The sequence below is a fragment of the Myodes glareolus genome, chromosome X, assembly GCF_982192425.1.
Source record: "Myodes glareolus chromosome X, mMyoGla1.1, whole genome shotgun sequence".
Taxonomy (NCBI): Eukaryota; Metazoa; Chordata; class Mammalia; order Rodentia; family Cricetidae; genus Myodes; species Myodes glareolus.
Window position 1 is genome coordinate 64,843,594 of NC_142053.1, and position 24,677 is coordinate 64,868,270.

Sequence of the window (24,677 nt, forward strand, 5' to 3'; positions counted from 1 at the left end):
AAGGATGATACTAAATGCTCCATAAGTATTTTGGATTACAGAGAATTTGTTGCATGTATTTTTAGTTAGACAGGTATGTATCAGTAATTTTTTCTCAATGTTTCTGATCACTTGTCTTAAATTGAAAGTATGGTATCCAATACATAGTATAGGAAATCCCAGCCTGATTATAAATGTGTGAAAAATGTCACAATGAACAAGCAGACATCCCATTATAAAATTGCAACATAGGTTAATTTGCAACATAAATGACATTTTGTTATCAATGCTTAGACAATAAATAGCTAATATGGCCTTTTGCTTACTCTCAACTGTATTACAGATACATCTGTCTCAATTGCTTTTGCCTTTTCACTGTCAGCCTATTGAACTATTGAATGCACTTCATGATAACAACAGCTGGACAACTGCTGGACTGTTATGTATAATTATGCTAGCAGATGGCTCTGACAGGACACTTACTCTTGAAATATGCAGCATGCTGAGGATATAAATTTTATCCAATAGTCTCTTGTAGTTATACAACAAAAAAATAAGCATCTCACACAAATAAAATGGGTTGAAGTAGAATAATCAATGCTAGCTATTTATAGCCATAAAATAATCTGATAATGCAATTATATTTCAATTTTTTCTTGCCATCAACACTATTACAACAGATCTAACTTACTACCCTATTTTACACCATTTAGGTTGATTCTCAAATAAATAATTTTCTGAAAATTTTTATTTTCATAGAAATAAAACTTTTCATTTAAATTTATCAAGTAAATAAGCTTTTAGGAAAAGAAAAACAACAGTAAAAACCTTCTGAAAAAGTCATATGAAAACTGAATACATTAAAATAATCATCCATGGATTTACTTTATAATACGACAATGATGTCTGTATTACATACCAGAGACTAACTTATAAAAAATCAGAAATATATGACTTAAATTTGTGAGATGCTGGTCAATGAAGTTTCATAGACATCAAAATGTTATATGCTATTGCATCTTGCTATCCTTCCAACATGTAATGGCAAGATTTTATTGATGAAGAAACAACATACATATGTCATAGAACATGGAAAAAATCAAACTCGTATAGATCTGGAAACTTTATCTGTAATGGCTAACTTCTATAATGCTGGAAAGTGCTATTACAGGAAAAAAGCAATCACTCATATCCAGCTGTGTGCTCTAAGAAATACAATAGTGAATGATCTAGCAAGAAAAGGCACTGCTACAATAGTGGCACAATAAACATGAGAGGAAGCAGCTACTATCTATTTGGTTTTACGTTCTGTTCCACAATATTAAATCTGTACCTGGCACCATTATTAGTACAAGATCTTATAGCTAGATTGGTCATAGGCTACAAAGGCAAAGCTATTACTATTACTATTTTAAATTTTCATAAAATTGACTTGTCTCCTAATGACCCACATATCAGTACATCATTAATACCTCATGAAAGTAGTTTCCTTTTAAAGTAGATGATAACTAACACAAAGATCCAAAACCAGCAATGGTGTAGAGAATAAGAGACTGAAGAATTCTCAACTCTAATTGGATCATAAATACTGTACTCTCCCTCGCAAGGCTCAAAGATAATTGTAGAGGAGGGGACAGAAAGAATATATGAACTGAATTTATATGGATATATATATATATATATATATATATATATATATATATATATATGAATGTATTTAGGTACAGCATATCTGCTTCACAAATAAATTCACTGTATAGCTATGATAAACTGATCACTTCATTTGGAATATCACACATCCAAGGATATTTGGGCAGCACAAATTGATCCTGATGCTTGTAAAATAAAATTTTCAAAGGATATAAGTTTGACTGTGTATAAACAGAGGACAGATCTAGAAAACTTTGGTGGATAAATATGATGAAAATATGTAGTATAAAGCTCTCAAAGAATTAATGAAAATTAAAAGTTAGTACAGTGATATATGATCTCAACAGCCATTCCTTAAAGAGAGAAATCCTGTAAAGGGGAAGATTATTCAAAATATAAGTATGTTCAGAAAATTTCTTTTTAAATAAGATGTTTATAATGAGATACCCCTTATTTGTATGAAAAATATAAAGTTGTGGTGGAACTTTTTCTAACGCTATTAAACACCAGTAAATTAAAGAAATCCCTTCAAATTTTATGAATATTTTTTGCTGAACTGTAAGTTCTTTTTCTCTCCACTATAGTCAATTTATATCAACAAGTTGATGCTAATTCTCATGGCATAGGCATTTAATTATAGGAAAGCAAATCAGTTTTGTGAAAAGGGCAATAGTTTCTAGAATCAGAAAAAAGTTTCTTTAAAAAGAAAAATATAGATTTTGGGGAAAAGTACTTCAGGTATCTCTGTGATAATAAAGTGACATAATTGAATTTTATTTTTCTTACCACTAAAATACTAATATCTCTCCTTTTCTTTTCAAGGTCATTCTGAATATCAAGTGGAATCATAGTAATTAAAGTACTAACAAATGTAAATAATACTATACATGGATAATATTTAATATATTTTTAATATTGGGTGTGTTTCTACCCTTGGTATATAAAGGACCCTGAAACTATTCCTTTAGGAAAAATTATCAAGGCAGGTAAATTTCAAAGCAATTGACTCTTTGTCCCACACTCAACTGCATGATATATTAAGGACAAACATGTGAATCGCATTTTTGCTTGTAGAAATAAAAATTATTTACTTTGTCTGCATATTGTTTCTGTATTTGTGAATTGAGCACCCTTGGGGGTGATGTCTGATTCAATTATTATGTTGCCGAATGAAGGGATAACCTATCTATCCTGTAATTTCTTACTGAGGTCAGAAAATTCAGGTACTCAATCTTGGTTATATGTTCTGTAGAAAGTGGTATGATACCATGCTGCTTTCTTTTTCCTCCAGGTGTTGTGTCTTAAACCAATGTATACTCTTACCACCTTTTCATAATTGTTCTATGGCTGTATCATATATTATATGTAGGAATGATAGTAGTCCATATTGGTTAGAAAGTGTAAGAGACCTATGTCATCATAGCCAGAGATCTATGTCATTATAGTCAGACTTGAACATGATTTGCATTTGATTTCTAATGTTAAAATTGCATGTTTGTTATTATTAACACACACACACATGCATGCAACCCCCCACACAAATGTACACAAACTAAAACATAAACACTGTTTGTTGTCCTGTTCCTGATGCTTATTTCTTATTTCTTAGACTAAATCTCAAATGAGTTTAGCAAAAGATGGCAGCTAACCTTCTCTATCAGTAGAATATGGGTCTTAATTGGGATAAGGTCAAATGACAAGGTAGAGCAGAGAACACCATAGCTCTGGTCTGAGTAGTGGTTACTTTATCCCTATAGTTGAGATGTTACTGCAGAGATGGAAGAGGTTGTCATTTCCCCATTCCCAGTTCTGAAAGCCTGGCTCAAAGATTTTGCTTGGGATGAAAGCAGGCTATAAATCAGTTGATTCCTAATCCCTTCTCTAAGAACAGACCTCATTTGCAACATAGTTTAGAGAAATTTAAAACTAAATGTGTTCTCCCTAAAGAATAGTGGAGGTGTGGTAAAAGCAATTCAAAGGAGATACATGAATCTAATAACTCTTAATCAGAGAGTGGAGGCCTGCTAATTTTCAGGACAATGACAAAATAAGATAAGTAGGGGGAGCCCTCCTGGAGAAAGAACAATAGCAGTTCAGAAAATACCACATAGGAGGAGTTCTACCCGGACAGGTGAGTGGGTGGTAGCATGGGCGGCCAGCCCAGGAAGAGAGCACAGCCCCTCCCCCCTCAGCTTCTGTGGCAGGGTCTTCCCTGTTTCACCGGACCCCTCCCTGCCCCCACAGCCCTGCACTCTTGTCTCCTGGGCCCTGGGAAGACCAGCTACCCCTGTAGCAGTGCCGAGGAGTTCTACCTGAAGAGTAGAACCTGGCCTGGGCAGCCAGCCCGGGAAGAGAGCACAGTCCCTCCCCCCTTAGCTTCTGTGGTAGGGTCTTCCTTGTTTCACCGGACCCCTCCTGCCCCCACTGTCGCTGCACTCTGGTCTCCTGGGCCCGGGGAAGGCCAGCTATCCCAGCTGCAGTGCTGAGGATCCCTATGCAGAGAGTGCTGAGGAGTTCTATCCAGAGAGTGCGGGGGAGTTTCATCCAGGGAGGTGGAGATGGGCAGGTGCCAATGCAAGAATTCCTCCAACAACCTGAAAGGCAACATGACATCTCTAGAATCCAGGGAGCACGAAATGAGAAGAATTGAACACCCTACTCCAGAAGAAATAGAAGAAATCGACTCTAAGCGGATCTATATGAAAATAATAGAGGAACTTAAACAGGAGGTGAAAACCTGCCAGAAAGAAATGGAAGATAAGTATAACAAAAAGATTGAGGAAATGAGTAAAGAAATGGAAGAGAAATATACCAAAAAGTTTGAAGAAATGAGTAAATTCGTAAATGAAATTCTGGAAAACCAAGAAAAAACAATCAAACAGGTAATGGAAACAGTTCAAGATTTGAAAACTGAAATGGAATCAATGAAGAAATCACAAACCGAGGGCCGGCTGGCTATGGAAAATCTAGGTAAACGAACAGAGACTTCAGAAACAAGTATAACCAACAGAATACAAGAGATAGGAGAAAGAATCTCAGACTCTGAGGACACCATAGAGAAATTAAACGCTCTGACCAAAGAAAACAGCAAATCCAACAAATTCTCATCACAAAACATTCAGGAATTGTGGGACACAATAAAAACACCAAATCTAAGAATAATAGGGATTGAAGAAGAAAAAGAACAGCAGATCAAAGGCGCAGAAAATATATTCAACAAAATTATAGAAGAAAACTTTCCCAATCTAAAGAACGATATTCCTATGAAGGTGCAAGAAGCATACAGAACACCGAATAGACTGGATCAGAAAAAAACATCCCCTCGCCATGTAATAATCAAAACACAAAACATACAGATTAAAGAAAGAATATTAAGAGCTGCAAAGGAAAAAGGTCAAGTAACTTATAAAGGTAAACCTATCAGGCTTACACCGGACTTCTCTATGGAAACCATGAAAGCCAGAAGATCCTGGATAGAGGTATTGCAGAAACTAAGAGACCATGGATGGAAGCCCAGACTACTATACCCAGCCAAGCTATCGTTCACTATCAACGGAGAAAACAAAATATTCCAGAATAAAAATAAATTTAAACAATTCGTAGCTACAAATCCAGCCTTACAGAAAGTAATAGAAGGAAAATCGCAATCCAAGGAATCCAACATTGCCATCACTACCTACAATAACCAAGACATCTAGCGACCCTTCACAACCACAACTCAAAGAAGAGAAACACACAAACTCTACTACACACACACATACACACACACACAAAGTACTAACCGGAATCAACAACCACTGGTCATTAATATCACTTAATATTAATGGACTCAACGCACTTATAAAAAGGCACAAACTAAGAGATTGGATACGAAAACAGGATCCAACATTCTGTTGTTTACAAGAAACACACCTCAAACACAAAGATAGACATCTACTCAGAGTAAAAGGTTGGGAAAAGGTTTTCCAAGCAAACGGATCTAAGAAACAAGCTGGTGTGGATATTCTAATATCTAACAAAATTGACTTCAAACTAAAATCAATCAGAAGAGATGGAGATGGACATTTCATACTCATAACAGGAACAATTCATCAGGAGGAAGTCTCAATCCTGAATATCTATGCCCCTAATATAAAAGCACCCACTTATGTAAAAGAAGAACTTTTAGAACTCAAGGCAGTCATCAAACCACACACACTAATAGTAGGAGACTTCAACACACCTCTCTCACCAATGGACAGGTCAATCAAACAGAAACTCAACAGAGAAATAAGAGAATTACTAGAGGTAATGAATCAAATGGACTTAACTGATATCTATAGAACATTCCACCCAAATAGGAAAGAATATACCTTCTTCTCTGCAGCTCATGGAACCTTCTTGAAAATTGACCACATACTCGGTAACAAAGCAAACTTCGACAGATACAAAAAAAATTTAGTAACCACCTGTGTCTTGTCGGATCACCACGGTATAAAGTTAGAATTCAATAACAATTCGAACACCAGAAAGCCTACAAACGCGTGGAAGTTGAACAGTCAACTACTGAATCATCACTGGGTCAAGGAAGAAAGAAAGAAAGAAATTAAAGTCTTCCTTGAATTTAATGAAAATAAAGATACAACATACTCAAAGAAAACGGAGAAAGCACATATTGGAGTCTTAACAACACACCTGAAAACTCTGGAAAAAAGAGAAGCAGACTCTCCCAGGAGGAGTAGAAGACTGGAAATAAACAAACTGAAGGCTGAAATCAACAAAATAGAAACAGAGAAAACAATCCAAAAAATCAACGAAACAAAAAGTTGGTTCTTGGAGAAAATCAACAAGATTGACAAACCCCTAGCCAAACTAATCAAAAGGCAGAGAGAGAACACTCACATTAATAAGATCAGAAATGAAAAGGGGGACATAACAACAGACACAGAGGAAATTCAGAGAATCATTAGATCTTACTACGAAAGTTTATATGCCACAAAGTTGGAAAATGTACGAGAAATGGATTGGTTTTTAGATAAATATCATTTACCAAAGTTAAATCAAGACCAGGTGAACAATCTAAATAGACCTGTTAGTCGCGAAGAATTAGAAGCTGTTAACAAAAACCTCCCGACCAAAAAAAGCCCAGGGCCAGATGGTTTCAATGCAGAATTCTACCAGAACTTCCAAGAAGAGCTGATACCTATACTCCTTATGGTATATCACAATATAGAAACAGAAGAGTCATTGCCAAACTCTTTTTATGAAGCTACAGTTACCCTGATACCAAAACCACATAAAGACACAACCAAGAACGAGAATTATAGGCCAATCTCACTCATGAACATTGACGCAAAAATTCTCAACAAAATCCTGGCAAACTGATTCCAAAAACACATTAGAAAAATTATCCATTATGATCAAATATGCTTCATTCCAGAGATGCAGGGGTGGTTCAACATACGCAAATCTATCAATGTAATCCATCATATAAATAAACTGAAAGAAAAAAACCATATGATCATTTCATTAGATGCTGAAAAAGCATTTGACAAAATCCAACATCCCTTTATGATAAAGGTGTTGAAGAGATTGGGGATACAAGGACCATACCTAAATATAATAAAAACTATTTACAGCAAGTCAACAGCTAACATCAAACTGAATGGAGAGAAACTCAAAGCCATTCCATTGAAATCAGGAACGCGACAAGGCTGTCCACTCTCCCCATACCTCTTCAATATCGTGCTAGAAGTTCTAGCAATAGCAATATGACAACATAAGGGGATCATGGGGATTCAAATTAGAAAAGAAGTAGTTAAACACTCGTTATTTGTAGATGATATGATAGTATACATGAGCGACCCCAAAAACTCTACTAAAGAAATCCTTCAGCTGATAAACACTGTTAGTAATGTGGCAGGATACAAGATCAACTCCAAAAATCAATTGCCCTCCAATACACAAAGGATAAAGAAGCAGGGAGGGAAATCAGAGAAACTTCACCTTTCGCGATAGCCACAAATAGCATAAGATATCTTGGGATAACTCTGACCAAGAAAGTGAAGGACCTATTTGACAAGAACTTTAAGTCTTTGAAGAAAGAAATAGAGGAGGATACCAGAAAATGGAAAGATCTCCCTTGTTCTTGGATTGGGAGGATCAACATAGTAAAAATGGCAATTCTACCAAAAGCAATCTATAGATTCAATGCAATCCCCATCAAAATCACATCAAACTTCTTCACAGACCTTGAGAGAACAATAATCAAGTTTATGTGGAAAAACAAAAAACCCAGGATAGCCAAAACAATCTTATATAATAAAGGAACTTCTGGAGGTATAACCATCCCTGACTTCAAACTCTATTACACAGCTACAGTATTGAAAACAGCTTGGTCCTGGCAAAAGAACAGAGAAGTCAACCTATGAAATCGAATAGAAGACCCAGATATTAACCCACAAACCTATGAATACTTGATTTTCGACAAGGGGGCTAAAGGTATGCAATGGAAGAAGGAAAGCATCTTTAACAAATGGTGCTGGCATAATTGGATGTCAACCTGTAGAAGAATGAAAGTAGATCCATATCTATCACCATGCACAAAAATCAAGTCCAAATGGGTTAAAGACCTTAACATTAATTGGACCACTTTGAACCAGATAGAAGAGAAAGTGGGAAATAGTCTACAAGATATAGGCACAGGAGGCCACTTCCTAAGTAGAACCCCAGTAGCACAGACAATAAGAGAATCAATGAATAAATGGGACCTCCTGAAACTGAGAAGCTTCTGTAAAGCAAAGGACACTGTCACTAAGACAAAAAGGCTACCTTCTGACTGGGAGAAGATCTTCACCAACCCCTCATCAGATAAAGGCCTGATCTCCAAAATATACAATGAACTCAAGAAACTAGACAATAAATCTCTAATTAACACAATTAAAAAATGGGGTGCTGATCTGAACAGAGAATTCTCAACAGAAGAACTCCGAATGGCCAATAGATACTTAAGGTCATGCTCAACATTCTTAGCGATCAGGAAAATGCAAATCAAAACAACTATGAGATACCATTTTACACTGGTCAGATTAGCTAAAGTCAAAAACATCAATGATAGCCTATGCTGGAGAGGATATGGAGAGAGGGGAACTCTCATCCATTGTTGGTGGGAATGCAAACTTGTGCAGCCACTGTGGAAATCAGTGTAGCGGTCTCAGGAAACTGGGAGTCAATCTACCTCAAGACCCAGCAATTTCACTCTTGGGAATATACCCAAGAGATGCCCCATCATACCATAAAAGCATTTGTTCAACTATGTTCATAGCTGCACTATTTGTAATAGCCAGAATCTGGAAACAACCTAGGTGCCCCTCAATAGAAGAATGGTTAAAGAAGGTGTGGAACATATATACACTAGAGTTTTACTCAGCGGTTAAAAACAATGACATCTTGAATTTTGCATGCAAATGGATGGACATAGAAAACGCTTTACTGAGTGAGGTAAGCCAGACCCAAAAAAGAGGAATATGGTATGTATTCACTCATAAGTGGATTCTAGCCATAATTAAAGGTCTTTGGGCCTATTATTCGAGATCCTAGAGAAGCTAAATAAGAAGGTGAACCTGAAGAAAATCATGTACTTATCCTCCTGGAGATTGGAAATAGACAAGAGTCCCAGGTAACCTCGGGTGCATGGGGGGGGGGGTGGGAGGGTTGTTGGAAGGGGAGAGGGTTAGAGAGAAGGGAGTAGGGGAGGAATGGGGAAAACTCGGGGGACTGAGATGGGGTGACGGAGGAAGGATGGATATGGGATCAGGGAAGAATATATCTCAACTAAGAGAGCCATTTTAGGGTTTACAAGAGACTTGATTATAAATGGGATCCCAGGTCCAAGGAGAGATCCCCAGATTGTTCTCTGGACAGAGTAGAATGTGCCTGAACCGGCCTTGGCCTATAACCATACCGATGAAGATTTTACTTATCACCATAGATTCTTCATCCGATGATGGATGGCGATACAGACGGAGACCCACATTGGAGCACCGGACTGAGCCACCCATGGCCCAAATGAGGAGCAGAAGGAGGAAGAACATGAAAAAAAACTCAGGACCGCGAGGGTTGCGATCACCCACTGATACAATGGGACTGATATAATGAGAGTTCACCAAGGCCAGTTGGACTTGGACTGAACGACCATGTGATCCAACCAGATTTTCTGAATGTGGCCGGATTCTCTGAATGTGGCTGGCCCGGAGCCTTTCTGAAAAGCCATTGACAATGACACTGGGACTTGTTTCCTCTGCATATACTGGATTTTGGGGATCCAGTCTGTTTGGATACTCACCTTCCTGGACCTGGAGGGAGTGGGGAGGAACTTCAACTTCCCACAGGGCTGGAAGCCCTGACTGCTCTTAGGGATGGAGAGGGAGGAGGAGGGAGATGGGGGGAGTGGGAGGGTGTTGGGAGGAGGGTCGAAATGGAAACTTCATAATTTAATAAACTTTGAAAAAAAAAAAGAAAATACCACATAAATTGAGTTTAGATTGAAACAATTAGGTTTAGAATTTATATCTCTGAAAAACAATAAGATATGTAGCCAGCATTTAGTACAATAATGTAGTCAGGAGAGATCTATAAGAAATCCTAACTAGTACTACTATCATTGTCAATATCATAAAGGTGAGTGTGGACAAACATAAATCTCTATGATACTGAATAAACACTAGCAATTTAACACACTGTCTAGGAAGATGTAGAAAAGAATTAAAATAGTTATGTTCTGGATAAATATTATTCTAAGTATTATTCTAAGTAATAAATAATGACTTGGCTTCTTGAATGAAAATATGCAAAGTAGTAGAATACTTAAGAGATGGTGCCTGTGCAAGTCAAATACATAATTTACGTAAGTTATTCTCCTAAAACAAAAATTAAGGATTTTGATCACTTCCTCTTTTGGCAAATAGATTTTTTTCCACCACGTTTCACCATGATTTCAGTCTTCTCAAGAGGCATAAGTGGCTATTTGGATTCTAACTGTAATGTGTGTGTATGTGTGTGTGTGTGTGTGTGTGTGTGTGTGTGTGTATGTATGTGTATTATTTGTGTATTTGTTTGTATTCATACATACTTATATATGATTAGGTATTATGGTATGGCAGATCTGCATATTGTTGACCCCTTATTTTAGTAACTTGAACAAAATTCTTAGAAAAATATCATAACCAATTATGTTATGAAAAGTTACACACATATGCCTGAAAATCACCAAGCGATAAACATATTTTTAAACAATCAAATTTCTGATATAAAAAATGTAAAAGTAGCTGCTATAAATATATTCACAGACTTAAATGAAAGAATGAATAAAGTAAAAGGGAGTATGAGAACAATGTTGAATCAATTGTAAAATATCAATGTTATCAAAAAAGTCAGGAAAATTATGGAAATAAATTTTCTTATAAAAATTTACTCAATGGAAAGGAAAGCTATAAAGGAATACTGTATTACAGAGGCTCACAGGGTATAGGTATAGTAATATACAAGATGATTACCTATCTACACATATAATGTAAAATAAAATTTTATAAATTAACTCAATCCAAAGGGAAAGATTCTAACACCGAAGAAAATAATATATATATTTTCTTCTGCCCAGAAGATATACATTGTATGTGAAAAATACAAATGCATTGAAAATAAGATAGAAGATCATGTTTTACCAACTGTAAAAGAAATTCTTTGAAATATAAAATTTTCCTAAAAATCATTATAACAATAAATTAAAATCATTTATGCATATAAATGATTACAATATCAATTCAAAACACTTAAAACAAGAACTAAGTAAAATGGGATAAGAAACAGGCAATTTAATAGTACATTTTGGAAACTATACTATTTTTAATGAAGGATATTGTTAAGTTGGGGGCAGAGCCCCAGCCACTGGCCTTGGAGTTGCTTTGCTCTGGATTCCAGCAGTCCCATAGGGTATTTAAGGGGCCTCCTAGAGGAGGAAAATGTGGTTTTCGGGTCTGCATGGGCTCCTTGCTGTGCTGTCTCCCAGTCCCGCCATGTGCTCAGCCACCTGAGGGTGTCTTACTTAATAAAATGATGGGCATTATGATTTTGTTTTCTTTGACATAATTGGATTTCTTGTACCAGTGGAGCTGCTCTTATTCTTAACAGATATAATACCTGGAAAATTAATATTTATATATAATAAAAGACTTTAACAGGATAAAATTTAAAGTAGATTGAGAAGACAGTCAAACAATACAGCATTCTTGAAAAAATAAAATATATATTATTTCAATAAAACATGGCAGATTCTTCATTATATCAAGCATATTAGATGCTATAATGATGCTTATATACCAGTACTTTCTTCTTGGGAATTCCAGTTCACAAATAATAAAACAGAGATTTTTTTATTAGTAATAAAAATTTATCCTTAGGTTAAGCTTACTCCTAACTACTCTTTATAACTTAAATTAACTCGTATTTTTTTTTAATTTTTAATCTATGTTCTTTCACAATGCTTGTTAGCTTATCTCTATACTGCCCATCCTACTTCATCCATGTCTGGCTAGAATCTCTGCTTTTCTTCTTCTCAGAGTTCTTTCTCTGCCTGAAAGTCCCTTCTTCCAGCAAAACTACTAGTCATTCAGCTTTTTATTACAACAACCACAACAATATATCTTCAAGCAGTTTGAAAACTTCTTATAACACCCTTACAAAATAGATTATAAAAAAACAGATTGAGTCTTATAACAATGTAAAATTAAATACCATTTGTAAAGTGTTATAAAATATCATATATGCATTATGTAATAAACCTTTATAGGAACTAAAAAACAAATATCAATATGAGATTTTAGTTTTCAAAGAAATTATTTGCTGTCAGAAGCTTGTTCAAAATGAGGTAATTTCAATAATCCACATCAGTATTGCTCAACCCTTCTAATGCTATGACAATTTAATACAGTTCTTCATGTTGTGGTGACCCCCTACCATAAAATTATTTCTGTTGCTTCTTCACAACTGTAATTTTGATACTTTTACAAATAGATATATAAATACTTTATATGCATTATATCTGATATGCGGCCCCTGTGAAAGCCTCATTTGATCTCTCTAGGCGGTCAAGACCTGATGTAGGTGGCCCTTATGTCTATGTGTTATTTTCAATGGTTAATAAAGAGACTGCCTTGGCCCTTTGAGAGGAGAGAAAATTAGGTAGGCAGAGTAAACAGAACAGAATGCTGGGAAGAGGGCAATGAGGCAGACGCCATGGAGCCAGCCACCAGGTCATTCATGCTGAATCTTTCCAGGTATGCCACCAACTTGTGGTGCTACACTGATTATTAGAAATGGGTTAATCAAGATGTGAGAGTTAGCCAGTAACTAACTCTCTAGAGATAATGGTCCAGGCAGTGTTTAAATGAATAAAATTTGTGTGTTGTTATTTCTGGGGCTAAGCAAGCCATGCGGGAGCCATGCGGGATGAAAAGCAGGCCTGCTTGCCCCTTCACTAAAAAGACCCATGAGCTGAGAACTGCTGCTTTATAGGGATATGATGGTCAAAAATTTCTCAGTTCAGAAATCTTCTGTACTCTCTATGACACTGCTACTAACATATGTGCTTTAAAATTTTATTATTTCCCTGTAATAAATTCAAAATATAATACTTCACTGACTTCCTTACATAATACTGGTGAATCTTTAAACCTAAGGTTGCTTGTGGAAAATATTATATTTTTCTTTATTTTTGTTTATCTTCTTTACTTTTTAACTTTATAATTTCCTCAAATATCTGTATAACCATGAAGAAAACACCCAGTACCTACACAGTTTTTGAATTGTCCTTACTGAAGCAACAGGGAATGAAGAACTGCTAGGCACACAGAGAGGAAATCTGAGATTGGGTAGACATATTAATTATGATAGAAATGCATTGATAGCCCCGATACACTGCATAAGTATTATATACAGCAGAACAAAGGTGACATGGAAACTAATATTGGGTTAGGGTGTTGAGTTTTTATAGGTGAACAGTCTCAGAATGCAGTCCTCCAGGAGAAGGACACTATAAAGTTTAATACTTTATGCACCCTCTGTCAATATTCATATTGGGACCTGAGGATGTCCTGCCATTTTCCTGAGCCTGACCCACGGAATGCATCACCATTTCTATTGGTCTGAAACATTGGAATTCTTCACAGGGCTGTCCTGATATTATGAATGTTCATTCATGTATAATAATTGGCATTCTGTAGATGTTCAAAAGTTATTAGTTTTTAGCAAATGAGTAATAGGAATATGTATGTCTGAACTTTTTGAGCACAGTTTTTCATGGGTTTGAATGTAAAAGGTATCACAGATTCGTATCAATCACTTTTATGAACACAGTTGTAAAAATTTCACAACAATCTGTGATCAAATTGAATATATTAAAAAAGAATTAAATATCATACATAAGTTATATTTATGGGAGATGAAATGATGACTGTAGTTGTAGTTTATTTTTATCTTTTGGTTCTTTGAGGGCTGTTTGCTTTTGGAAGGCCCACTACCCATACTCCAAATAAATCACACACTTGGAGACTTATTCTTTTCTATGAATCTCTGATATTAGTTTGGCTAAATTCTAAACCACTTTGCTTAAATTCTCCACTCTACCTTCTTCCTCTGAGCTTTTACCTTTCTCTATTTCAATATACCTTTTTTTTCCTTCTCATTCTGTATCTTGCTTATACCTGGATGTTTGGCCGCTTTTTGTCTCTCTTTTTGATCTTGCTTCTTTTTCTCTTTTTTTCCTTCTATTTATTCTCTTTGTGTGACAGCACTACCTATCCTTTATCTGGCCTATCTATTGGCTGTTCAGCTCTTTCTTTGTCTAATCAGGTGTTTCAGACAGGCAAAATAATAGCTTCATAGAGTTAAACAAATGCAACATAAAAGGATGTAACACATCTTTGCATAATTAAACAAATGTTCCACAGCATAAACAAATGTAACACATCTTAAAATAATATTCCACAAAATAAATCTGAATATGGAAATGAACTAATAAAACAGGAATTTAAGATTTTTTTTTTTTTTTTGCTGAAGAGTTTCATCCAGAGGGGTGAGTCTGTGCTATCCAGGGAGGACTGTCCTGGTAGAGAGCACAGTCCCCCTGCCCAGCTTCTGCTGCAGGGTCTTCTGTGTTCCACTCGACTCTGCCCTGCCCCATGGTTGCCATTTTGTCTCCTGTGCCCTTGGAATACCAGCTGTCCCTATTTCAGTGCTGAGGAGTTCCATTCAGAGGGGTGAGTCTGTGCATTCCAGGGCAGACTGTCCAGGTAGAGAACACAGTCCCCCTACCCAGCTTCTGCTGTAGGATCTTCTGTGTACCACTCAACTCTGCCCTACCCACACAGTTGTCCTTTTGTCTCCCATGTCCTTGGAACACAAGCCTCCCCTATTTCAGTGCTGAGGAGTTCCATCCAGAGGGCTATCCCTGTGTCTGTGCTGAGGAGTTCCATCCAGAGAGTGCTGAGGAGTACCATCTAGAGGGACAGGAACAGTTCCTGCTCTTGCACTGAAGACATACACCCAGAGAGTCAGTAACAGCAAAAACTGAACCAAGACACCAAGATTCTCCTGGCACCATTTGAAGGAAGAGATGGTCAGGCGCCAATGCAAGAATTCCTCCAACAATCTGAAAAGCAACAAGACATCACCAGAATCCAGGGATCATGAAACTAGAAGAATGGAACACCCTACTCCAGAAGAAATAAAAGAAATCGACTCTAAGCAGAACTATATGAAAATAATAGAGGAACTTAAACAGGAGGTGAAAATCTGCCATAAAGAAATGGAAGAGAAGAAAAACAAAAAGATTGAAGAAATGAGTAAAGAAATGGAAGAGAAGTATAACAAATAGTTTGAAGAAATAAGTAAATCCGTAAATGATAATATGGGAAAACAGAAAAAAACAATCAAACAGGTAATGGAAACAGTTCAAGAATTAAAAATGGAAATGGAGGCAATGAAGAAAACACAAACCAAGAGCCAGCTGAATATGGAAAAACTACTTAAATGAACAGAGACTTCAGAAACAAGTATAACCAATAGAATACAAGAGATAGAAGAACGAATCTCAGATTCTGAAGACACCATAGAGAAAATAAACGCTCTGACCAAAGGAAACAGCAAATCCAACAAATTCTCATCAAAAAACATTCAAGAAATCTGGGACACAATAAAAAAAATAAATCTAAGAATAATAGAGGTAGAAGAAGGAAAAGAATTGCAGATCAAAGGCGCAGAAAATATATTCAACAAAATTATAGAAGAAAACTTTCCCAACCTAAAGAACAATATTCCTATGAAGGTTCAAGAAGCATACAGAACACCGAATAGACTGGATCAAAAAAAATCCCCTTGCCATTTAATAATCAAAACACAAAACATTCAGATTAAATAAAGAATATTAAGAGCTTCAAAGGAAAAAGGTCAAGTAATTTACAAAGGTAAACCTATCAGACTTACTCCAGACTTCTCAATGGAAACCAAGAAAGCCAGAAGGTCCTGGATAGAGGTACTACAGAAACTAAGAGACCATGGATGCAAGCCCAGACTACTATACCCAGCCAATCTATCATTCACTATCAAAATATTCCAAGATAAAAACAAATTTAAACTATACGTAGCCACAAATCCAGCCTTAAAGAAAGTATTAGAAGGAAAATCACAACCCAAGGAATCCAACATTGCCAACACTGCCTACAATAACTCAAACATCTAGTGACCCTTCACAAGCACAACTCAAAGAAGGGAAATACACACACTTTACTACCGGAAAAAAAAAAAAGAAAAAAAAAAGAAAATAACTGGAGTCAACAACCACTGGTCATTAATATCACTTAATATCAATGGACTCAATTCTCCTATAAAAAGGCACAGACTTAGAGATTGGATACAAAAACAGGATCCAACATTCTGCTGTTTACAAGAAACACACCTCAACCACAAAGACAGACACCTACTCATGGTAAAGGGTTGCGAAAAGATTTTCCAAGCAAATAGACCTAAGAAACAAGCGAGTGTGGCCATTTTAATATCTAACAAATTTGACTTCAAACTAATATAAATCAGAAGTGTTGGAGATGGATATTTCATACTAATAACAGGAACAATTCATCAAGAGGAAGTCTCAATCCTGAATATCTACGTCCCTAATATAAAGGCACCCACTTATATAAAAGAAACATTTCTAGAACTCAAGGCAGTCATCAAACCCCACACACTAATAGTAGGAGACTTCAACACACCTCTCTCACCAACGGACAGGTCAATCAGACAGAAACCTAACAGAGAAATAAGAGAATTATTGGAGGTATTGAATCAAATGGGCTTAACAGATATCTATAGAACATTCCACCCAAATAGGAAAGAATATACCTTCTTCTCTGCAGCTCATGGAATTTTCTCGAAAATTGGCCACATACTCGTAAACAAAGCAAACTTCCACAGATTAAAAAAAAATTAATTGCCACCTGTGTCTTGTAAGATTACCATGGATTAAAGTTAGAAATCAACAATAATGCTACCCCCAGGAAGCCAAAAATCTAATGGAAGCTGAACAGTCAACTACTGAATCACGCCTGGGTCAAGGAAGACATAAAGAAAGAAATTAAAGTCTTCCTTTAATTTAATGAAAACAAGGACACAACACACTCAAACCTATGGGACACTATGAAAGCAGTGCCAAGAGGAAAGTTCATAGCACTAACTGCCCAATTAAAGAAAATGGAGAAAGCACACATTGGAGACTTAACAACACACCTGAAAGCTCTAGAAAACAAAGAAGCAGATTAATCCAGGAGGAGTAGAAGACTGGAAATAATCAAACTGAGGGCTGAAATCAACAAAATAGAAACATAGAAAACAATCCAAAGAATCAATGAAAGAAAAAACTGGTTCTTGGAGAAAATTAACAAGATCAACAAATCCCTATTCAAACTAATCAAATGGCAGAGAGAGAACATGCAAATTAATAAGATCAGAAATGAAAAGGGGGACATAACCATGGACACAGAGGAAATTCAGAGAATCATTAGATCTTACAACAAAAGCCTGTATGCCACAAAATTGGAAAATGTAAAAGAAATGGACATTTTTTTGATAAGTACCATATTCCAAAGTTGATCCAAGACCAGGTGAATAATCTAAATAGACCTGTTAGTCGCGAAAAATTAGAAGCTGTTATCAAAAATCTCCCTACCAAAAAAAGGCCAAGATCAGATGGTTTCGATGCAGAATTCTACCAGATCTTCCAGGAAGAGCTAATACCTCTAATCCTTATGGTATTTCACAATATAGAAACAGAAGAGTCATTGTCAAACTCTTTATGAAGCTACAGTTACCCTGATAACAAAAACACACAAAGACACAACCAAGAAAGAGAATTACAGGCCAATCTCACTCATGAACATCGATCCAAAAATTCTCAATAAAATACTGGCAAACCAAATTCAAGAACACATTAGAAAAATTATCCATTATTACCAAGTAGGCTTCATCCCAGATATACATTGCTGGTTCAACATACACAAATCTATCCATGTAATCCATCATATAAATAAACTGAAAGAAAAAAGAACATATGATCATTTCATTGGATGCTGAAAAAGCAATTAACAAAATTCAACACCCCTTTTATGATAAAGGTGTTGGAGCGATTGGCGATACAAGGATCATACCTAAATATAATAAAAGCTATTTACGGATAGCTGACAGCTCACATCAAGTTGAATGGAGAGAAACTCAAAGCCATTTCACTAAATTCAGGAACATGACAAGGCTGTCCACTCTCTCCATACCTCTTCAATATAGTGCTTGAAGTTCTAGCAATAGCAATAAGACAACATAAGGGAATCAAGGGGATTTGAATTGGAAAGGAAAATGTTAAACTATCATTACTTGCAGATGATATGATAGTGTTCATAAGCGACCCCAAAAACTCTACCAAAGAACTCCTAGAGCTGATAAACACCTTTAGCAATGTGGCAGAATACAAGATCAACTCCGAAAAATCAGTTGCCCTTCTATATACAAAAGATAAAGAAGCAGAGAGGGAAATCAGAGAAACATCACCTTTCATGATAGCCACAAATAGCTTAAAATATCTTGGGGTAACTCTAGCCACAGAAGTGAAAGACATATTTGACAAGAACTTTAAGTCTTTGAAGAAAGAAATTGAGGAGGATACCAGAAAATGGAACGAACTCTGTTGCTCTTATATTGGGAGAAACAACATAGTAAAAATGGCAATTCTACCAAAAGCAATCTATAGATTCAATTCAATCCCCATCAATATCTCATCAAATTTCTTCACAGACCTTGAGAGAACAATAATCAAGTTTATATGGCAAAACAAAATCCCAGGATAGCCAAAATAATCTTATACAATAAAGGAACTTCTGGAGGCATTACCATCCCTGACTTCAATCTCTATTACAGAGCTACAGTATTGAAAACAGCTTGGTATTGGCATAAGAACAGAGAAGTTGGCCTATGGAATCAAATAGAAGACCCGGATATTAACCCACAAACATATGAACACCTGATTTTCAACAAGGGAGCTAAAGGTATACAATGGAAGAAGAAAAGCATCTTTTAACAAATGGTGCTGGCATAACTGGATGTCAACCTGAAGAAGAATGAAAGTATATTCATATCTATCACCATGCACAAAACTCAAGTCCAAATGGATTAAAGACCTCAATATTATTCTGATCACATTGAATCTGATAGAAGAGAAAGTGGGAAGTAGTCTACAAGACAGGGCATAGGAGGCCACTTCCTAGCTCTAACCCCAGTAGCACAGACAATAGGAGAAACAATGAATTAATTGGACCTCCTGAAACTGAGAATCTTCTGTAAAGCAAAGGATACTGTCAGTAAGACGAAAAGGCTCCCATCTGACTGGTAGCAGATCTTCACCAACCCCTCATCAGAAAAAGGTCTTATCTCCAAAATATACAAAGAACTCAAGAAACTAGACAGTAAATCTCTAATTAACCCATTTAAAAATGGGGTTCTGTACTGAACAGAGAATTCTCAACAGCAGAACTTCGAATGGCCAAAAGACACAGAAGGTCATGCTCAACCTCCTTAGCAATCAGGGAAATGGAAATCAAAACAACTTTGAGATACCATCTTACACCTGTCAGAATAGCTAAAGTCAAAAACACCAATGATAGCCTATGCTGGAGAGGATGTGGAGTGAGGGGAACACTCATCCATTGTTGGTGGGAATGCAAACTTGTGCAGCTACTTTGGAAATCAGTGTGGCGGTTTCTCAGGAAACTAAGAGTCTACCTACCTCAGGACCTAGCAATTCCACTCTTGGGAATATTCCCAAGAGATGCCCTATCATACTACAGAAGCATTTGTTCAACTATGTTCATATCAGCACTATTTGTAATAGCCAGAACCTGGAATCAACCTAGGAGCCCCTCAATAGAAGAATGGTTAAAGAAGGTGTGGAACATATACACATTAGAGTTTTACTCAGCAGTAAAAATCAATGGCATCTTGAATTTTGCATGCAAATGGATGGACATAGAAAATGCTTTACTGAGTTAGGTAACCCAGTCCCAAATAGAGGAATATGGTATGTATTCACTCATAAGTGGATTCTAGCCATAATTAAAGGTCTTTGAGCCTATAATTCGTGATCCTAGAGAAGCTAAAAAAGAAAGTGAACCCAAAGGAAATCATATAGTTGTCCTCCTGGATATTGTAAGTAGACAAGATTGCCAGGCAAACTTGGGGGCATGGGTGTGGGGGATGGGTGTTAGGGAGTGGATGTAAGGGTATTTGTGTAGAAAGAAGGGAGAAAAGGAGGATTCGGAATAGTTTGGGGGAATGGGATGGGTGGGATGGAGGAAGGATGGATATGGGAGCAGGAAAGTAAATATCTCAACTAATGAACCCATTTTAGGGTTAGTAAGAGACTTGATTCAAGAGGGGGTCCCAGGTCCAAGGAGAGATCCCCAGATTGTTCTCTGGGCAGCAGAGGAGACGGTGCATGAACTGGTCTCACCCCATAACCATTTTGATGAATATTTTGCATATCACTATAGAAACTTCATCTGGCGATGGATGGAGATAGAGACAAAGTCCCTCTTTGGAGCACTGGACTTAGCTCCCTAGGTCCAAATGAGGAGCAGAAAGTGGGAGAATGTGAGCAAGGGAGTCACGATCACAAGGGGTGCATCCACCCACTGAGAAGTTGGGACTGATATAATGGGAGCTCACCAAGGTCAGCTGGACTGGGAACGATAGAGCATGTGATCAAAATGGACACTCTGAACGTGACTGGCAATGAAGGCTGATTGGGAAGCCGAGGACAATGACATTGGGATTTAATTCTACTGCATGGACTAACTTTGTAGGAGCCTGTTTTGTTTGTATGCTCACCTTTAAAGACCTGTATGGAAGGGGGAGGACCTTGGACTTCCCATGGGGCAAGGAACCCTGACTGCTCTTAAGACTAGAGAAGGAGGGGGAGGTGGGGAAGGGGAGGTGAGGAGGGGGAAGTGGAGAGGGGGAGGGAAAAAGGAAGCGGGGAAGAGGTGGAAATTTTTAATAAATAAATAAATAAAAGAAAACTAAATAAAAAACAGGAATTTAAAACAATATTCACAATTATTTTTCAAATTTAGAAAGCTCTTTTTAATGACAAAACACTAATCAAATTAAGAAGAAGAAAACCTCCAAGTAACATCATAGTTGGCTGATAAAGACTATATATTTCTCCCTAAGGAAAAACAAAACAAAACAAACAAAACACTACAAATATGTTCAATTCTTCCACCCCTACTCAATTTAAGTACTGCTTCTAGTCATGGAGGATAAAAACAAAATACAACATATTAAGATCAGAAATAAATACAATTTCTCTTAACAGAAGTTAGGAAAATCATACAAAAGTCACTAAAAATTTCATGAGCTTAGTTTGACTACAGTATATAAGATCACTAAACAAAAGAATTTACAATTTTATATAATATCAATTTAAAACCATGAAAATTAACCTGTGGAAACAATTCAATTCACATTAGCAACAAAACCATGAAATTGTGTGAGTTTTAGAGCTCTGAAGCTTTAAGGTTACCCTGAATTATTGGGAAGCCAGGTTATACTTATAGCCACAATAGGACAGCTCTGGAGGGGTAGAGCTTCAGTAGGACAGCTCTAAAGGTTGAAGCAACAATATAATAGCTCTGGAGGCTGGAGCTGCAATAGGATATCTCAGCCCTGAAGAAAAAGTGTCATGACTTCACAGAAAGGCAGGCTACCTAAAGCTGAGGTGAGGTGGGGGATGATCTCCTCACAGGATCTAGCAATCCTCTTTCTCCCCTGGAGAGCTGCTACAGATGAGTTCAGCTCAGATGTTCCACTAAGAGAACACCCTAGCATGGTTATCAGGCTATCAACTCTTCTTCCCTGGCCCAAGATGATACTTTTGCAAACATTCTTATAAAGGGGAAACCTCTACAGAAATGTAGCAATCTCCTCCAGATCCAGTAAAAAGTTGTTACTTTTCTGCTCAACCTCCTTCAGCCCCACTAAAGGAACTCCTCAGCAATGTTTTTCAGCTCAGTCACCTATGGGACAGCCCAGCCTGATCCTTCTGTACCAGTGAATAAAGATTGACACCCAGACTATTTTGAGAAAGAGATTTATTTGGGAAAAAGGAGTTCAGGAGAGTGATTGCCTCAGGCAGGGTGGGGGTGGGGCAAAAGCATCCTCCTACTGAACAGGCAGAGAGGCTTATATATGGCTCCTTAGGGACATAGTTTTCCCAAGGAGAAAAAGGGTTGACCTACTCAGGGATTGGTTAGTTTAGTTGGTCAGGGTCAGAGATGACTCTGATTTCATGGCCAAACTTTGTTTCTTTCACTGGTCCTTTGATGACAGAAGTCACAAAATAATCCCACACTAGCTCAGAATTATGAATAATAAAAGATTGTTTATTGATGGGAGACTTACAGATCACTTTCCTAGATAACAGTCTTCTGCAGTAACAGGGAACAGTAACAGAGTCTAACAGCTAGAAGCGACAGCCAGAAGCAAGATAGCAAGCACATGCTTAACAGCTGCTTTTATAGTATAAGAGATCATGTTCAAGTGTACTGGTATCTTAAAGGCTATTGGTTGAAGGAGTAGAAGTAACTCCCACAGCAGGCCTTTTTAGAGTTTTTACTCTAATCTTAGGACCAGGATATATTTCTTTCACTGGTACTGATTCTATGGACAAAGTGTTTCTTTGGCACAGGTTTCAGAGCTTGTGTCTTTGGCCCTGGGTTCAGGGATAAATATGTTTAATTCTCTACTCAGGTCTCAGATCCAAGGTGAATTTCTTTTACTGGTTCTGGGTTCAGAGTCAGGGTGTTCAGTGATTGGTTGGTTTCCTGTTCCAGTTAACCCTTTTACCTATAATCTTAGATAATATCAATTTTAAAACATGAAAGTTAAATTATAGAAACATTTCAATTCACATTAGCAACAAAGCAATAAAAAATTAAGAAAAGTGAAAAATTAATATGATGAAAACTATGAAATATTAGTGACATAAATCAGGAAAGACCTAAACAAAAGAAAAACTATCCTATGTTCCTGGTTCAGAAGAATAAACATTGCTATGGTGCCAATACTTAACCAAATTGTTCTACTGATTTAAAATATCAGATTTCATTGCCAGCTGGCTTCTTCAGAGAAACTTAAATGCCAAATGTAAGATCACTATTTATAGTTATGTTATTTGTGTTTTAATAAATAACCTTGGCTGAAAACCAGAGTTCAAAGCAATCATACTAATCACCCATAAAGGGCAGGCAGGGCCTTCTTGATTATATCTTGTAACTTATGAAATAATAAAGTTAATTCTGTATATTCTTGTATAAATTCAGTGGCTTCAATATGTATAACAACTTTTTCTGCATATTGTGAATCAGTAACAATGTTGACAAGTTCTTTAAAATCTCTTTGTATTTTGAGATTAGCATACAGTTCTAAATTTTGGCCAGAATCATAAGGGATTTGAATGACTTTATTTAAAGTTTCTGATTTGTAACCTGCCTTTCCTGATTCATTTGCACTAGTATTGAACGTAGGCACTCCAGATATTGGTGTTTTCTGTATAACGCAAGGAAGGATACATTTAGTTCTTTTTATAAGTTGAATTCTCTTGCTTTTTGAATTGCTGTTGTTAATATATCCTCAAAAATTACTACAAGCTCTTTGCTAGTGTTGATTTTCTTACCACAATTTGTCAATTTCATCAATATTGAAAGGTATTATAATCGCTGCTGTATCTATTCCTGTTAATTGATGATGTCTCACTTTTCCTTTTAGAATTAACTCAGGGACGTTTTCCAAATAAGTTCTTAATTTTATACTATATTTATGTGATAAAAAGATCCATAATAAAATAATATCTCCTTTCTGCACTCAAATTCATGTAGGGGAATGCTTGAAGGGGAATATAACCAGAAAGCAGGTAAGATTATTATCCACTCGATGCAATCCACATGTGCCTTCTGTAATTTCTTTACAATAAAAGCCAATTATCTCTCAGAATATTTTTGCTAATTTCGTAGGATAATTTAAGCCCTTGTTACCATTTAAGTGTTTTTTTTTTTAAAATCAGGTCATCTGTACCTATCTAAATAGTATGCCATAGATAGGAAATATGTCCAAGCAATCTTTTTAATTCATTTAGAAACTGTAATCAATCTCTTCTAATTTGTACCTTTTGAGGTATAATTTTTGTGTACTTATTTTATAATCTAAATAATAATTAATATGCCCCCCTTATATTTTTGGAGGAGCAATTTGTTCTCAACAAGGTAAAATTTTCTTTACTTCCTCAAACATTTCCTAAAAAATCTACATTTGAATCAGATAGTAAAATGTCATCCAAGACATGCTATACTATAGATTGAAGAAATCACTTGCATATTTCCAATGGCTGCCATAAAAATATTGGCATAGAGTATGGCTTCTTA